The sequence below is a fragment of the Trematomus bernacchii genome, unplaced genomic scaffold (assembly GCF_902827165.1).
Source record: "Trematomus bernacchii unplaced genomic scaffold, fTreBer1.1, whole genome shotgun sequence".
NCBI classification, from domain to species: Eukaryota; Metazoa; Chordata; class Actinopteri; order Perciformes; family Nototheniidae; genus Trematomus; species Trematomus bernacchii.
The window spans coordinates 1,256,011-1,268,732 of NW_022987607.1; the positions used below are offsets into that span (position 1 = coordinate 1,256,011).

Here is a 12,722-nt window from a genome sequence, read left to right on the forward strand (position 1 = left end):
TAGAGTCGTTATTCATTTGTTTTAAAGCTCAATAAATAACAAAGAAGACCTTTGACCGGCACTTTTCAAATTTTGTCCGGAAGATTTCAACTTTAACGGACATGTTGACCGGCGAAAGAAAATCTAACTGAAACTCTGCCGCACGGTCCCCTCGTTCCTTGGAAGAGGCGGAGAGGTGGGTGTTTGTCATCTGCTGGTGGACTAACCGGAGAGAATTACAGCAGGAGCAAACGCTTGCCTCTGGGAGGGAGAAAGAAAGCCACAGCGGAGAATAAACAGAAGGGTAACCATGGCAACCATGCGCGGGAAGTCTTCTTTGCTGCTTTTGTGGCACGACTACAGCGCCACTTACAGGCCTGGCATATGTACTACAGCGTCTCCAGTGCATTCGAGCGGTTGCGTGTGGACGGAAGACTTTTTTGATAACGATTGCGTCCTCGTGTGGCTCCAGCCTAAAGTAACAGACAGAGAATCAGCACTTTTGAAACAGGGCTGAAACAGAGGGGATTATGGGATGCTGCAATGATCTGTTTGATATATAAAAAATCCCATAAAAGATAAAGATTACAAAACATTTGGAGAAATGTTCAACCAGATTATATTGCATTATTTATTTGTTTATTTATTTTATCAGATGAGTATAACATCAGAAAGAAATTCAGATACAACTTTATGTTTCAAATGCTTTTTCTTTACACGATTGCCCAAGTGTTGTTCTACAGCTGTGTAAACATATTGTCATGTAAATAAACATCTCTGTGTGTCTAGACTTCACATGATGGATGGATGTGCAGATGTTCCTCACCACCAGCTGTTCTTATAAAACAACAAGTGAACAAAACTGAGCAGAAACTGAACCTCCTGAGGAGAGAACGAGAGTTTCAATGAATGCAAACATGAACACAGAGGGAGAAACTGTTATAAAATCTACATTAATCTGTGATTCACAATACTATAATTATTAGGAAATATTATAAATAAACAGTGTAAAGAAGGTGTGAGTCTAATACTCTTTGCCATAGTTTTTGGGCATTTTAACATGAACACCATTATCTGGAACAACCCCCCCTAAAATAACTGAAGTGTTATTCAGGACATCCAGAGTGATGAGTGCAAAGTGCAAAAGGGTCGGGAGAAGGTTAAAACAGATCAGAGGGTATGGTGGTTTTAAACCCTCTCAGCCAATCACATCGCTGCTCTCAACAGCTCAGCCAATCACAGAGAAGCATGCAGCCAACAGCTCAACAAATGCGTAATCAGGAGGGAAAATATTCATGTTATTGTTGTTGAATTTATATGAAAGAAACACATATTTGTGATAGTAAGACATTTAGAAAACAGCTCAAATTTGACGACTACATGTAGACACTTTCACCCAAAGTGACTTGCATATATTCAATACTGTGGGCAATCTGAACTGGAGCAATTTTGGGTGAAGTGTCTGTCGTGTCAAATTATCATATACTCATTTAAAACGGCGTGGCGCAGTGGATTAGTGCGTTGGTGTTGGGATCAGGAGAGCACAGGTTCAAACCCCACTGCAGTCAGCATGTCGTTGTGTCCCTGAGACACTTCACCCCAAATTGCTCCTGTGGGGATTGCCCACAGTATTGAGTATGTAAGTCGCTCTGGATAAAAGCGTCTAACAAGTAACATGTAATGTAATGTAATGTAATATAAAACATAAACATATTTGCTGAACGGCTAGCCTGCTCCGGAGCAGGTTAGGTTCCAGGATAAGAGATCAACTCAGTGAAAGCACTGTGTGTGTGTGTGTGTGTGTGGCCTAGCATTACTATACTTGTGGGGACCTAAATCTGTTTACACAGTCAAGTGTGGGGACTCGCCTCCCTTATGGGGACATAATGGAGGTCATTAATTTTAGGGTGAAGACTTGGTTAGGTTTAGGCATGTGTTGGTTATGGCTAAGGTTAGGATAAGTCTCCAGGAAATGCATGTAAGTCAATGTAATGTCCCCTGAAGTGATGTATACATAGTATGTGTGTATGTGTGTGTGTGTGTGTGTGTGTGTGTGTGTGTGTGTGTGTGTGTGTGTGTGTGTGACCTACGAAGCCGGTTTCCGGTCCTATGACGCTGGTTCTCTTCTTAGCGGGGTAGATCTCCATGGTAACTTTTGCTGAACGGCTAGCCTCCGGAGCAGGTTAGGTTCCAGGCTAAGAGATCAACTCAGTAAAAGCACCGCCTGCTGACCAATCAGAGCTCAGTGTGCAGAGTTTAAAGCTATCAAGTCATATTACAGGAGAAAGGAAATACAGAAAAACTGCCGTTGCAGGAAAGACGGCCGGCAAAAATCAACTGACTGTGTGAACGTGAAAATGAATAGAATATCCCCTCCCATCTTCAGAGCAATCTGACTATTATAACATTAGCGTTAAGAAAGCTTACTTAAATATCTGCCACAACATAAGTAACCGGATCAGAGTAACATTACGTACAGTCCGCGGCACTGTGAGTGCAGACGTCGATGTGTCCCATTATCATTCATATCACATCACATCATAATGTATCATATATTTCCTTATCTGAGTCAGCTGAGCCGTATCTGGCCGTGCAACACTCACAGTGTCACATACTGTATGCAGAAGTATTATTTTAAGCAACACATTAAGTTGATGAAACACTCGAGTCAAATGTAATTAAAGTCAGATCCACTCGTGTCTTGGACGGGGCAGTGATTTCATAAACCTGTTAATGTACGCATTCAAACGCTTTTTCTTTAACCAGCTGTATTCACCTTGCAGGTGCAGCTATGTGGCTTTTATCCTGGATAAAGTGTTTAAGTCATGGATGTTTAAAGTTTAACTTCTTCATATTTGACTAATATTAAAGTTCACTTTTCATTCAGGAAGTATGACGCTGCGCTGTCAGTACGCTTCTCCATGTTTGTGATTGGTCAAATGTTGCTAACCCCGCCCCTTTCATGTGAACGCGCACTCAGTCGGACAGAGAAACCCTGGCTTGAGTTACCGAGATGATAACCAGCGTCGTAGGACCGTTTAGCGAGAGCGCACTTGTTTTGGATTAGGTAAGCTGGGTAACTCAAACATATCCAGGGCCTGTTGAACTGGATTCGTAGTACAGGCCTCTGGACAAAGAAGAAGAAAACACACACCAAGAAACAACAAGAATGCTCTTTGGGGACATTTCATAACCAGTCAGGAAGTCAAGGTAAACCACAGACACACACACACACACACACACACACACCACACACACACACACACACACACACACACACACACACACACACACACACACACACACACACACACACACACACACACACACACACACACACACACACACACACACACACACACACACACACACACACACACACACACACACGTTGAGCAGATTCCCCTGCCACTGTGCTACACAGTCGTCTGCAGAACCGGTTTGCTTCGAGTCTTGTTTTTAATCATCGTCACACTTCAGGTGTGTAGTGTCTCTACTTTAAAGAGTCCTCTCCTGCTGATGTTCAGGTTCATATCAGTATGTAGTGTCTCTACTTTAAAGAGTCCTCTCCTGCTGATGTTCAGGTGTATATCAGTATGTAGTGTCTCTACTTTAAAGAGTCCTCTCCTGCTGATGTTCAGGTGTATATCAGTATTTAGTGTCTCTACTTTAAAGAGTCCTCTCCTGCTGATGTTCAGGTGTATATCAGTATGTAGTGTCTCTACTTTAAAGAGTCCTCTCCTGCTGATGTTCAGGTGTATATCAGTATGTAGTGTCTCTACTTTAAAGAGTCCTCTCCTGCTGATGTTCAGGTGTATATCAGTATGTAGTGTCTCTACTTTAAAGAGTCCTCTCCTGCTGATGTTCAGGTTCATATCAGTATGTAGTGTCTCTACTTTAAAGAGTCCTCTCCTGCTGATGTTCAGGTGTATATCAGTATGTAGTGTCTCTACTTTAAAGAGTCCTCTCCTGCTGATGTTCAGGTGTATATCAGTATTTAGTGTCTCTACTTTAAAGAGTCCTCTCCTGCTGATGTTCAGGTGTATATCAGTATGTAGTGTCTTAGAACGGATAAGAACGTTCCATCGTATCCTGTCTTTCACAACATGTTCTTTAAACAGTCAATAAAAGTACAGATAACAAAGAGACAAAACCACTCCCAGAATCCTCTGAACTAGATACACATTTGAATCTTTTTTTTGCAGCCTTCATTTGCATTTAACCAAACATAGTTTTCTTAAAATAGGTGATAATTGGAGAGGGCGTTCCTCCATCCAGTATCTGTCATATTAATGTCAGAGATGATTGAAGGCACAAACATAAAGGCGGCCCTCTCACACACTTGGAAAGCGTCCAAATGAAACACAAGTAAGGTAAGCAAACAGAGACTCATCAGATCCTCCTTCAGTAATTTACCTGCAAACTGTGAATCTGACAGCTGCCAATCCTAGGGTAAATACAGCGGGAAAAAGAGACCTTAAACTGCCAATTATTAGTGAGTATATACTGAAAAGCCTGTATTATATTTCATATCCTGCTCGTTTAAAAAGTAATCAAACGGTGATGTAATTTCATTTTTTTTTTATTAAACCTCTCTAAATGTCCACCTTTTCTTATTTAGTTTCCCACACGTTACATTTATTTAATATATATTTTTGATTTATTACTACTTATAATTAAACATTTTGGGCTACGCTATTTATTTAATTTTTAGAAATATAATTATACATAATCAAAAATGTACAAAGAGATGCTGCCTTCAGGGTCCTATACAGAGATAGGAAATCCCTGACCTGCTCTCTATAGAAGTCGTCTCTGAGATCCTATTGGGTTTCATAAGTGCTTTAATATCATTCAAACGTTTGAATTATATAAAAAGAAACACCTTATCATTGTTATATAGGGGCAGATTAGCTTTTGGGTCAAAAACAGTTTTTGAATAGTCTGTGAACGTGTTTTATTCCTGCTTTAAAGTTGGGAATTTTAACATGGAGGTCAATCACCCTCATGGAGCCAACCTCAAGTGGCCATTTGTGGAACTGCAGTTTATTTTTCTCTGTTATGATATTTCATTCAGCTGACGTTTTTATCCAGAACGACCGACAACAGATGCCATAACTCCTTAAAATCTGAACTCTACTTCAAATGATATTCACTTTGAATAACACTATAGCTTATAATCAAACAATGTTGAATTTAGGGACTCGTGCAGCAGATCTGTGCATTTAATCACTGTTTTAAACCAATTTATAGTCTAACAATACAAAGAAATGTTAATTATGTTGTGAGTGAAGCTTTAAAACTCATGTAGGTGTTGTTACCTGTAGGAAGTCTGCAGTGAAAGCATGATGTTTGTACTGATTTTCTAAATAAAAGATGTGTGTGTACAAGCTGTTTTCATTGATTTAATTTTTCAATTCTATTTTTTAAGTTTATGTTGGATGCATTTGGCTCTGAGGCTTTGCATCATTTGAAACAATAGTATTAAAAATCCCAATTCTCTTTTCATTTGGTGATCATTTCTTCAACAACTTCCTCGATCTCACTTCCTTTCCTCATCACTGATTGGCTGATTATTTCCTCCTCGTTAACCCGATTAGGTTCACCTGTTCACTCCAGATTTAAAGGCTGCTCACTTTTTTCCTCACTTTTTCTAGCTTCACATGGAGCAGCAGATTTAAACGTACAATTAAAATGTACGTATCTTACAGTTTAACTGACTTTTATTTATCCTAATTTATTTCAAATGGACACAAGATTGATTTGGATTACTTGTAAACTTCTAGTTTGTGTTGGTTTTGTTTCAGATAGTCAACAAATCCCTGTGTGTCTTGCTTCTTAAGTTCCTGTAAATGTTATTGAGTTTGGAGGAAATTGACTTAAAGGTCACCTATCATGCTGTTTTTAGGCAATAGCATAGGTCTCAGATATATACAAATATATAAAAAACATGTCTGTGAAGTGTTTTGCTCAAAATACCAAACAGATCACCCATTCTAGCCATGCCTCATATCCCTCTATTTCACTTCCTGTTTCAAAAGTGCTGATTTTGGGTATAAAGCTTTAAAGGTCCCATGTCATGGCCATTTCTACTGATCATAATTCCATTGTTGAGGTATACTAAAATAGATTATACTGTGCAATTTTCCAAACTCACATTGGTTTCTCATACAGCATCTCTGTAAAGTATGTGTATTCACCGGTATTCACTCTCTGTCCTAAACGGCTTGTTGGAGCTCCTGCTCCCCCTCCCTGTGAGCCCAGTGTGCTCTGATTGGTCGGGACGTTGAGGCTCGTTGCTGCTCGCAGCAGACAGGCTTCCGTGTCGGCGATACAGCGAGAACAAGCGAAACTCATCCTGAGCACACACAAACACTCACAGCCGAAGTAAAAACAATAAGTGTGGCTTGATATTGAGTAAGAAAAAGGTTTATAACGCTGTGAGAATGGGTCTGCGGAGAGCATTTCTCCACCATCCCAACGTAGTAGTCCGAAAAACGTTTACCCATTTAAACAGTCGTGGTAGATACCTTGTTTGTTTTAAACATCATAAATACACAAACAACAATGAATACTTACAGGTTGTGTACCCGAATCTCCCGCTGGTCCAAACAAAGTAGGAACAGCATCGTTCTTCAGTGCCCTACGCTGTATATATGTTCCTGTATATATGTTTCATGAAAGGCTGGCCTCTGGGTATCCCCACGTCAGAGTACCCGGGAAGTAAACAATGGAAAATGAGAAATCTCCAACGAGGCGTTTTGGGGAGGTCTTTTCTGTGTTAGAGTTTTACTCGCTACAGGGTGTACTTTGAGGGTTTTTGACTCTGCAGACCGTTTATATGCATAAAAACCTTCATAACACACAAGGGGACGAGTAATAACCGGAAAAGCATGACATGGGACCTTTAAAAAAATAAAAAATTGATAACAATTGGCGTTTGGGGGCCATATATATATATATATATATATATATATATATATATAAACTCACTTATTCCCCACAATGCTGCAGATAGAGGGACCAACAGGGGTCTTGTGTCAATAACCCAAATGCAGTTCAGTAACTCTAACATGAACACAGGTGAGACCACCAAGAAACCTGCAAATAAACCTGATTGTGACCCATAGTACTGCCTAACAGAGGGGGAGAAGTACTCAGATCCGTAGTAAAAGTAGAAGTACTTAGATCTGGTACTTGAGTAAAAGTAGAAGTACTCAGATCTGGTACTTGAGTAAAAGTAGAAGTACTCAGGTCTTGTACTTGAGTAAAAGTAGAAGTACTCAAATCTTGTACTATAGTAAAAGTAGAAGTACTCAGATCTTGTACCAAACAGTAAATGTGCCCGCTAGATGATATTGAAAGGAGGGCAGAAATGTTTAATAATAATACATTTGATTTAGAGGAGCCTTTCAAAGCACCCAAGGACACCTTACATATCAGAATATTTTCTTAAAAACTGAACAAAAGGACAGAAACAGGGGGACAGTGAACAGGTGGGTTTTGAGGAGGGTCTTGAATGTGGTTATTGTGTCAGACTGTCGGATGTGTTGGAGGGGGAAAGAGTTCCAAAGTCTGGGAGCTAAAAGCAAAAGAAGAAATGTGTGTCATTATATGAACTTCAGTAAACATCTAAAGGAACGTGTGCAACAGTAAGGAGTGCCTGATGGCGAGGAGCCAGTACAAAGTTATTCAGGGCCAGGAAATAAAGTACATTTTATTCCAGAAAGTAAAGAACGTTTGGAACGCTGGGACACTTCTCACACTCAACGACGGCCATCTTGGCTACCCAACAGAAGTTACGTGTTTACATTACATTACATATAATTTAGCTGATGCTTTTATCCAAAGCGACTTACAATAAAACCCCTAAAGAAACAAACTCCAAACAGCAAGGAACGTGCATATATATATTCAATTCAAGCAAGTCATACTATAGTAAGAGCTGGTGAATTAGTTACAAGGCATACATTAATTAATTAAGTGCTTCGTGTTTTTTTTGTACTCAATCCGGTGTTGTACAGTATAGGGAATATGGCCAATATATATCCAACGTACGTCAACTAACATAACATCTGGATTAATAAATGGCACAGGTAGAATTGAACCTGTGTGATGCCTTCAAGGTTCCTGGAGTCTAGACTTATAGTTTTGATGATCAAAACATGGAAATGGGATTTGGAGAAGTAGGATTCAAGGGAATTTCCCTTTTCAATTGTCACATACATGCACACTGTGACCTTCATTTTCTGCATCCAAACCATGCAAAATCAGCAAAAATAAAAATGATATTTAATGAGAATAAAAGCAGATAAATAGATTTTGAAGTCTGCAACCAACCCATGCAAACTCACATTTAATGTTAATAAACGTAGAAACATTAGCATTTTAAAACATTGCAATTATATATAATACTCAAGCAAATTTAAATGACTTTTTTTTCCATCATTATTTTCATTATTTCAATACAGAATAAAGCTGTGTACTTAACAAACATATTTTGTATTATATTTCCTCCTGCTCTCCGTAAGTTGAGTGGTATGTTTCCTGCCCTGTCGACATGTAACCAGGCCTCCAGTGAGAAACAGCCAACCGCCATTGAAAGAGGGAAAAACAACTTTGTGATCAGGGCGAGGCTTATTCTGCTCGGTCCCTGCCCGAGAAACAGCTCCGGATCCCGGGTACAGATCCTCCGGAGCGTCGGTCGATCACTCTGTTCGTGTTTTTCAGCTTTTCTTTTCAGTCTCCAAGTTTTTTATATGCGTCCAGAGCGCAGTCTGGTATCCACATGCACTGTTAGCGCACACTTCCACACACACACACACACACTGACACAGACACGCACACACTCCACACACTCCACACACACCGTGCACACGCAGACACTGTGCACAGCGCTAGCCTGATTTGCTCCAGCGTGGGTCATTTCAGGTTAAACCTTGGCGCTGTGTCCCGCTCAGTTTAGCCGACAGCAGGAGATCATCCCCGGGTCCAGCGGAGGAGGAATGCTCGGGCTCTGGGACCGAAAATAATATTTTTTGGATAGGAGCTTCGTCTTGCCATATGCGGTATGTTTCAATTTTTTGGGTATTTTTTGTTGACAGCCAATGACATGCCTCTCCAAAAAACATAAGAAACATGCTCGGTGTTCATGCATTACGGAAATTATGAATGTTCACGCTTTAAAACATCTATACATTTGATATTTGTGTCCTAATAAGGAGGAAATGTTTGCTGAAGTACATTCACATTTTCTGCAAATTGTACATTGCATTGGTTTTCTGCAGGCGCCTCACACCGGGGGGGGACATGTCTCAGATATCTCCAGAATAACTTCGATCTTTATGACAATTCGGGGTGTAATTAACCCAGAAATCATCGCTTTTATACTGTGATATTTAAACTTTATAATAGGGCAACATTGCTCCTTTACGCCCACGGTGGTGGATTTTGTCTTATTGCGATAGCAGGAATATAAAGAATTGATCAGAAAAGTTTCGATATTATTACAAATCTGGTGTGTTTAATGCAAGCCGAATTGAACACTAGCTTGTAAGGATTCAGTAACTTACTGAGAAGTTGATTTATGTGTTGTTAATTTTGAAAGAAAGCGAGAGCAATTTGAATTGGATGATTTTTGGGTCGAGGTTCTGTCGGTACAGGGAAAAGCCTGTATCCGGGGCTAGCTTTATGGACACTTTAGGGAGTTGCTTTGTGGGCCCAAGTTGTCGTTTCCCCTTGAATTGTAATGCATTTTACCAGCTTTAATAATAATGTGCCTGCTTCACTTTTACTGATACATGTCTGCTCTGTTTTTCTGATGCAACCTTTGCTTTCGTTTTGGCAACTTTCACTGGAGCGCTCGATAAAACATCTGTCATGCAAAAAATAAGCGATACTCTATTAGTGCATTAGTGACCTTAAATGTTCCTCTAGATCAGAGTTTTATTAACTGAAGAGTGTGTTGTTTATTAATGCTTTAAATATAAGTGGCATTCCTCTCTTTGCGTGTTTGGATATAATAAAAAACTGTTCATTTTGCCTTGCCGTAGTTTGCAGACTGATAGGTGACATGTTAAAAATGATGCCTTCAGAGGCTGTCAGAAAGTGTAGTCGTGCATGAATGATCCAGCAAGGTGAATGTGGGAGTTTGTTTTTTTCCAGCTTCAGGGGGCGGATAGCACTGACAATATGACAGCAGGAACACTGAGCCAAACACACACTCATGGACATAAATACTAACATTTAATACATGTAAAACACAGCTGCAAAAGCACATCAGCCTTTGATTTAATTCACAAGTGGTGATATCATTTTTTCGTAAAAATGCAGTGGTTTTTTGGACATTTTAGCATTTTGATTCATGCATATTGTTTATTTTGATGCATGCATTGTTGACAGTGTTAGTATTCATTTTAAAATATGCCCTCAAATGCGTGAGTCATATTTACATCATGTAGAAGCGGAGTTTCCAAGGAGCTCCTGAAGGCAGCTCGGTTCTCTGCTGAGGGTATTTAAGGACATCCAGCTGCTGATTTGCCACTTTTTTGCGGGAGCAATGGTATGGAAGCACATTCGCGACCATTTTGAGACGAGTTTAAACACATTTCAGCATCTCTCTGTGTGCAAGTCAACCTTAGAGAGCATGTATTTATATATTTGATGAGATTTGTGCACGAGGAAGGGTACATTTGTGAGCGTAGTGGATGATTTTGGGAAATAAATAACGACATATGAGCAAAGAACGGGGATTATCTCACTCTTTATGATAAAGTCTTAAAGCAACGCTTATTTTTGTTCTTTCTAAATATTCTGAGTGCAAATTAAAACTGAAACTGAGCGTCAAATTTAATATATTGAATAAAATAAAGACATCTTCCCACTTGAGGGAGACAAAGGCAGTGTTAAGTGTCTCTATATGGTATTAGATAATTATGATAATGATGATAATTGACTCAAATCTGATTAAATTCATCAGGAGAATCTATTACAATCAGCTTTAATATTGCAAATAGCTAATTAGCGTGCAGTGACCAATCACAGAGCAGTTTCCTGTTTACAGCGTACAGTATACATGTTTACCTGTACATCGCATGCAGCTGGTTGGTGTACCTGCAGTAATGCATGAGTAATACTCAGTATAATTACTCTCAGGTGTGTATGTTTGAACTTGTTATACTACAGTTTAAGCCCCGCCCCCTCCTGTAAGGACAGGTGAGGTGTTAACAAGCCTCAACTCCTGATGTTTCCTCACATGACCTTGAAGTAAATACGACTTACCGTATAACACGTTTAAACAAGTGATGATTAAACATATTGCATTTAAGTTACTCGTCTCGTATGTCAATATTTTTTCAGTAAATTATTATTAAGTTTTGTTCGTTCAAATATAAATTATGCAACCACTATTTATGATAAAGATTTAAATTAAGTTAACACATAATTAAATGCTCTTGTCAAAAGTCATTTTTAGGAGATTTCTGAGTCAGACACACCATCCAACACCACTAGGGACTACTTTTTTTATCTTTCCCATCATGCATCATATTTGGCTTTTGAACAACAGCCAATTTAGTTAGGTGTGTCCCATTTGTTTAACATGTTCCATGTGCAGAGAATGTGTTGTTCACTCTGCTGCAGACAGAAAAATGTAGGACAACTTGTTGCACGAGCAGATGATTTACCACGTTCAATGTTTTTTTTTTACCTTTACTATCTTCACCGATTTAGATAATGCAATTGGGAGGCGTTTTAAACTTGATATTGTGAGGTATAACTTAACCGTGTAATAACAACATTAAAGTTGTGCTCCACTTGGTGCTGTAGTTTATGAAGCTGTTGGCTTTGTGTGTGTTTGCATGAAGTTGATGTTGTACAGAAGTCTTTGTTGCTATGGGAGGTTTTTGTTCAAATAAAATGCAGTCTGGTTTAAATCTGGGCTACAAATAATCATTATTGTCATTATTGATCAATCTGCATGCGGCTCTTTAAGCCCTCTACTCTGGCTCCCTTGAGCTTAGACAAAAATAAAAAGGAAATAAAAAAAATATATTTGTAGGACTATTTACATTTTGTTGCACGGTTGAAAATGTTTCGTATCTTATATTTTGAGGTGATACTGCGACACGTGAAAAAAGAAAAGAAAACGGTTTTAATTAGGTCAACTCAAAGATGCGTCATATCCTGCTACGGTCCCGCACCAGCGCCTTTTCTTGCAGGCGAATAACCTGACCCCCTGACCCCCGGCTCGATGAGCGAACTATGGATAAATCAAAGAAAATAAAAGTATCGGAGGAACAGAGAGGGTTTAATTCTGCGTGGTTAGAGTTATCTGCTTTCACAGCAAACGATGCTGGCTTACCGGGATGTTTGATATGTGGAGAGAAGTTGTCAAAGGTGCTGCAGCCTTTACGTATTGGAGGAAAAACACGAAGAGGAAGACAGCTGACGATCTTCAGTCATAATTCAATCAGTTAACTCTTTTTAGGGTGCAGCTATGTTTTATTTATTTCAAAGTGGGCCCATTTTAATTATATTCATTTTCTTCAAATGTGCAGAGGACTCCCTAAGTGCTGTGTTGATTTATTTTAAAGTAGGCCTGTGTATTTTTTTTTATTCTCCTTACAGTATAAGAGTTCTTTGTTTGTTATTAGAGGTAAACAGTTTTCTATAATGTAATAAATAATAAATGCAAACTGTAGTTATGATGTAACTAGGGATGCTCCGATCGCCAATTTTGGGGC

General features: G+C 39.2%; 1 protein-coding gene across 6 annotated transcripts in view; it reads left to right on the top strand.

Moving 5' to 3' along the window:
• Window positions 1-3,060: 3,060 nt before the first annotated feature.
• The window catches only part of thrb (thyroid hormone receptor beta), a 161,127-nt gene continuing 151,465 nt past the window's right edge, over window positions 3,061-12,722 (top strand). For 3 of the 6 annotated variants that reach the window (XM_034131137.1, XM_034131138.1, XM_034131141.1), the window contains exon 1: window positions 8,481-9,047. The gene's annotated coding sequence lies outside the window, so the exon portion shown is untranslated. Of the gene's footprint in view, window positions 3,190-8,480; window positions 9,048-12,722 lie in introns of those variants that run through there. The other 3 variants (XM_034131139.1, XM_034131140.1, XM_034131142.1) reach the window with 2 other exon arrangements.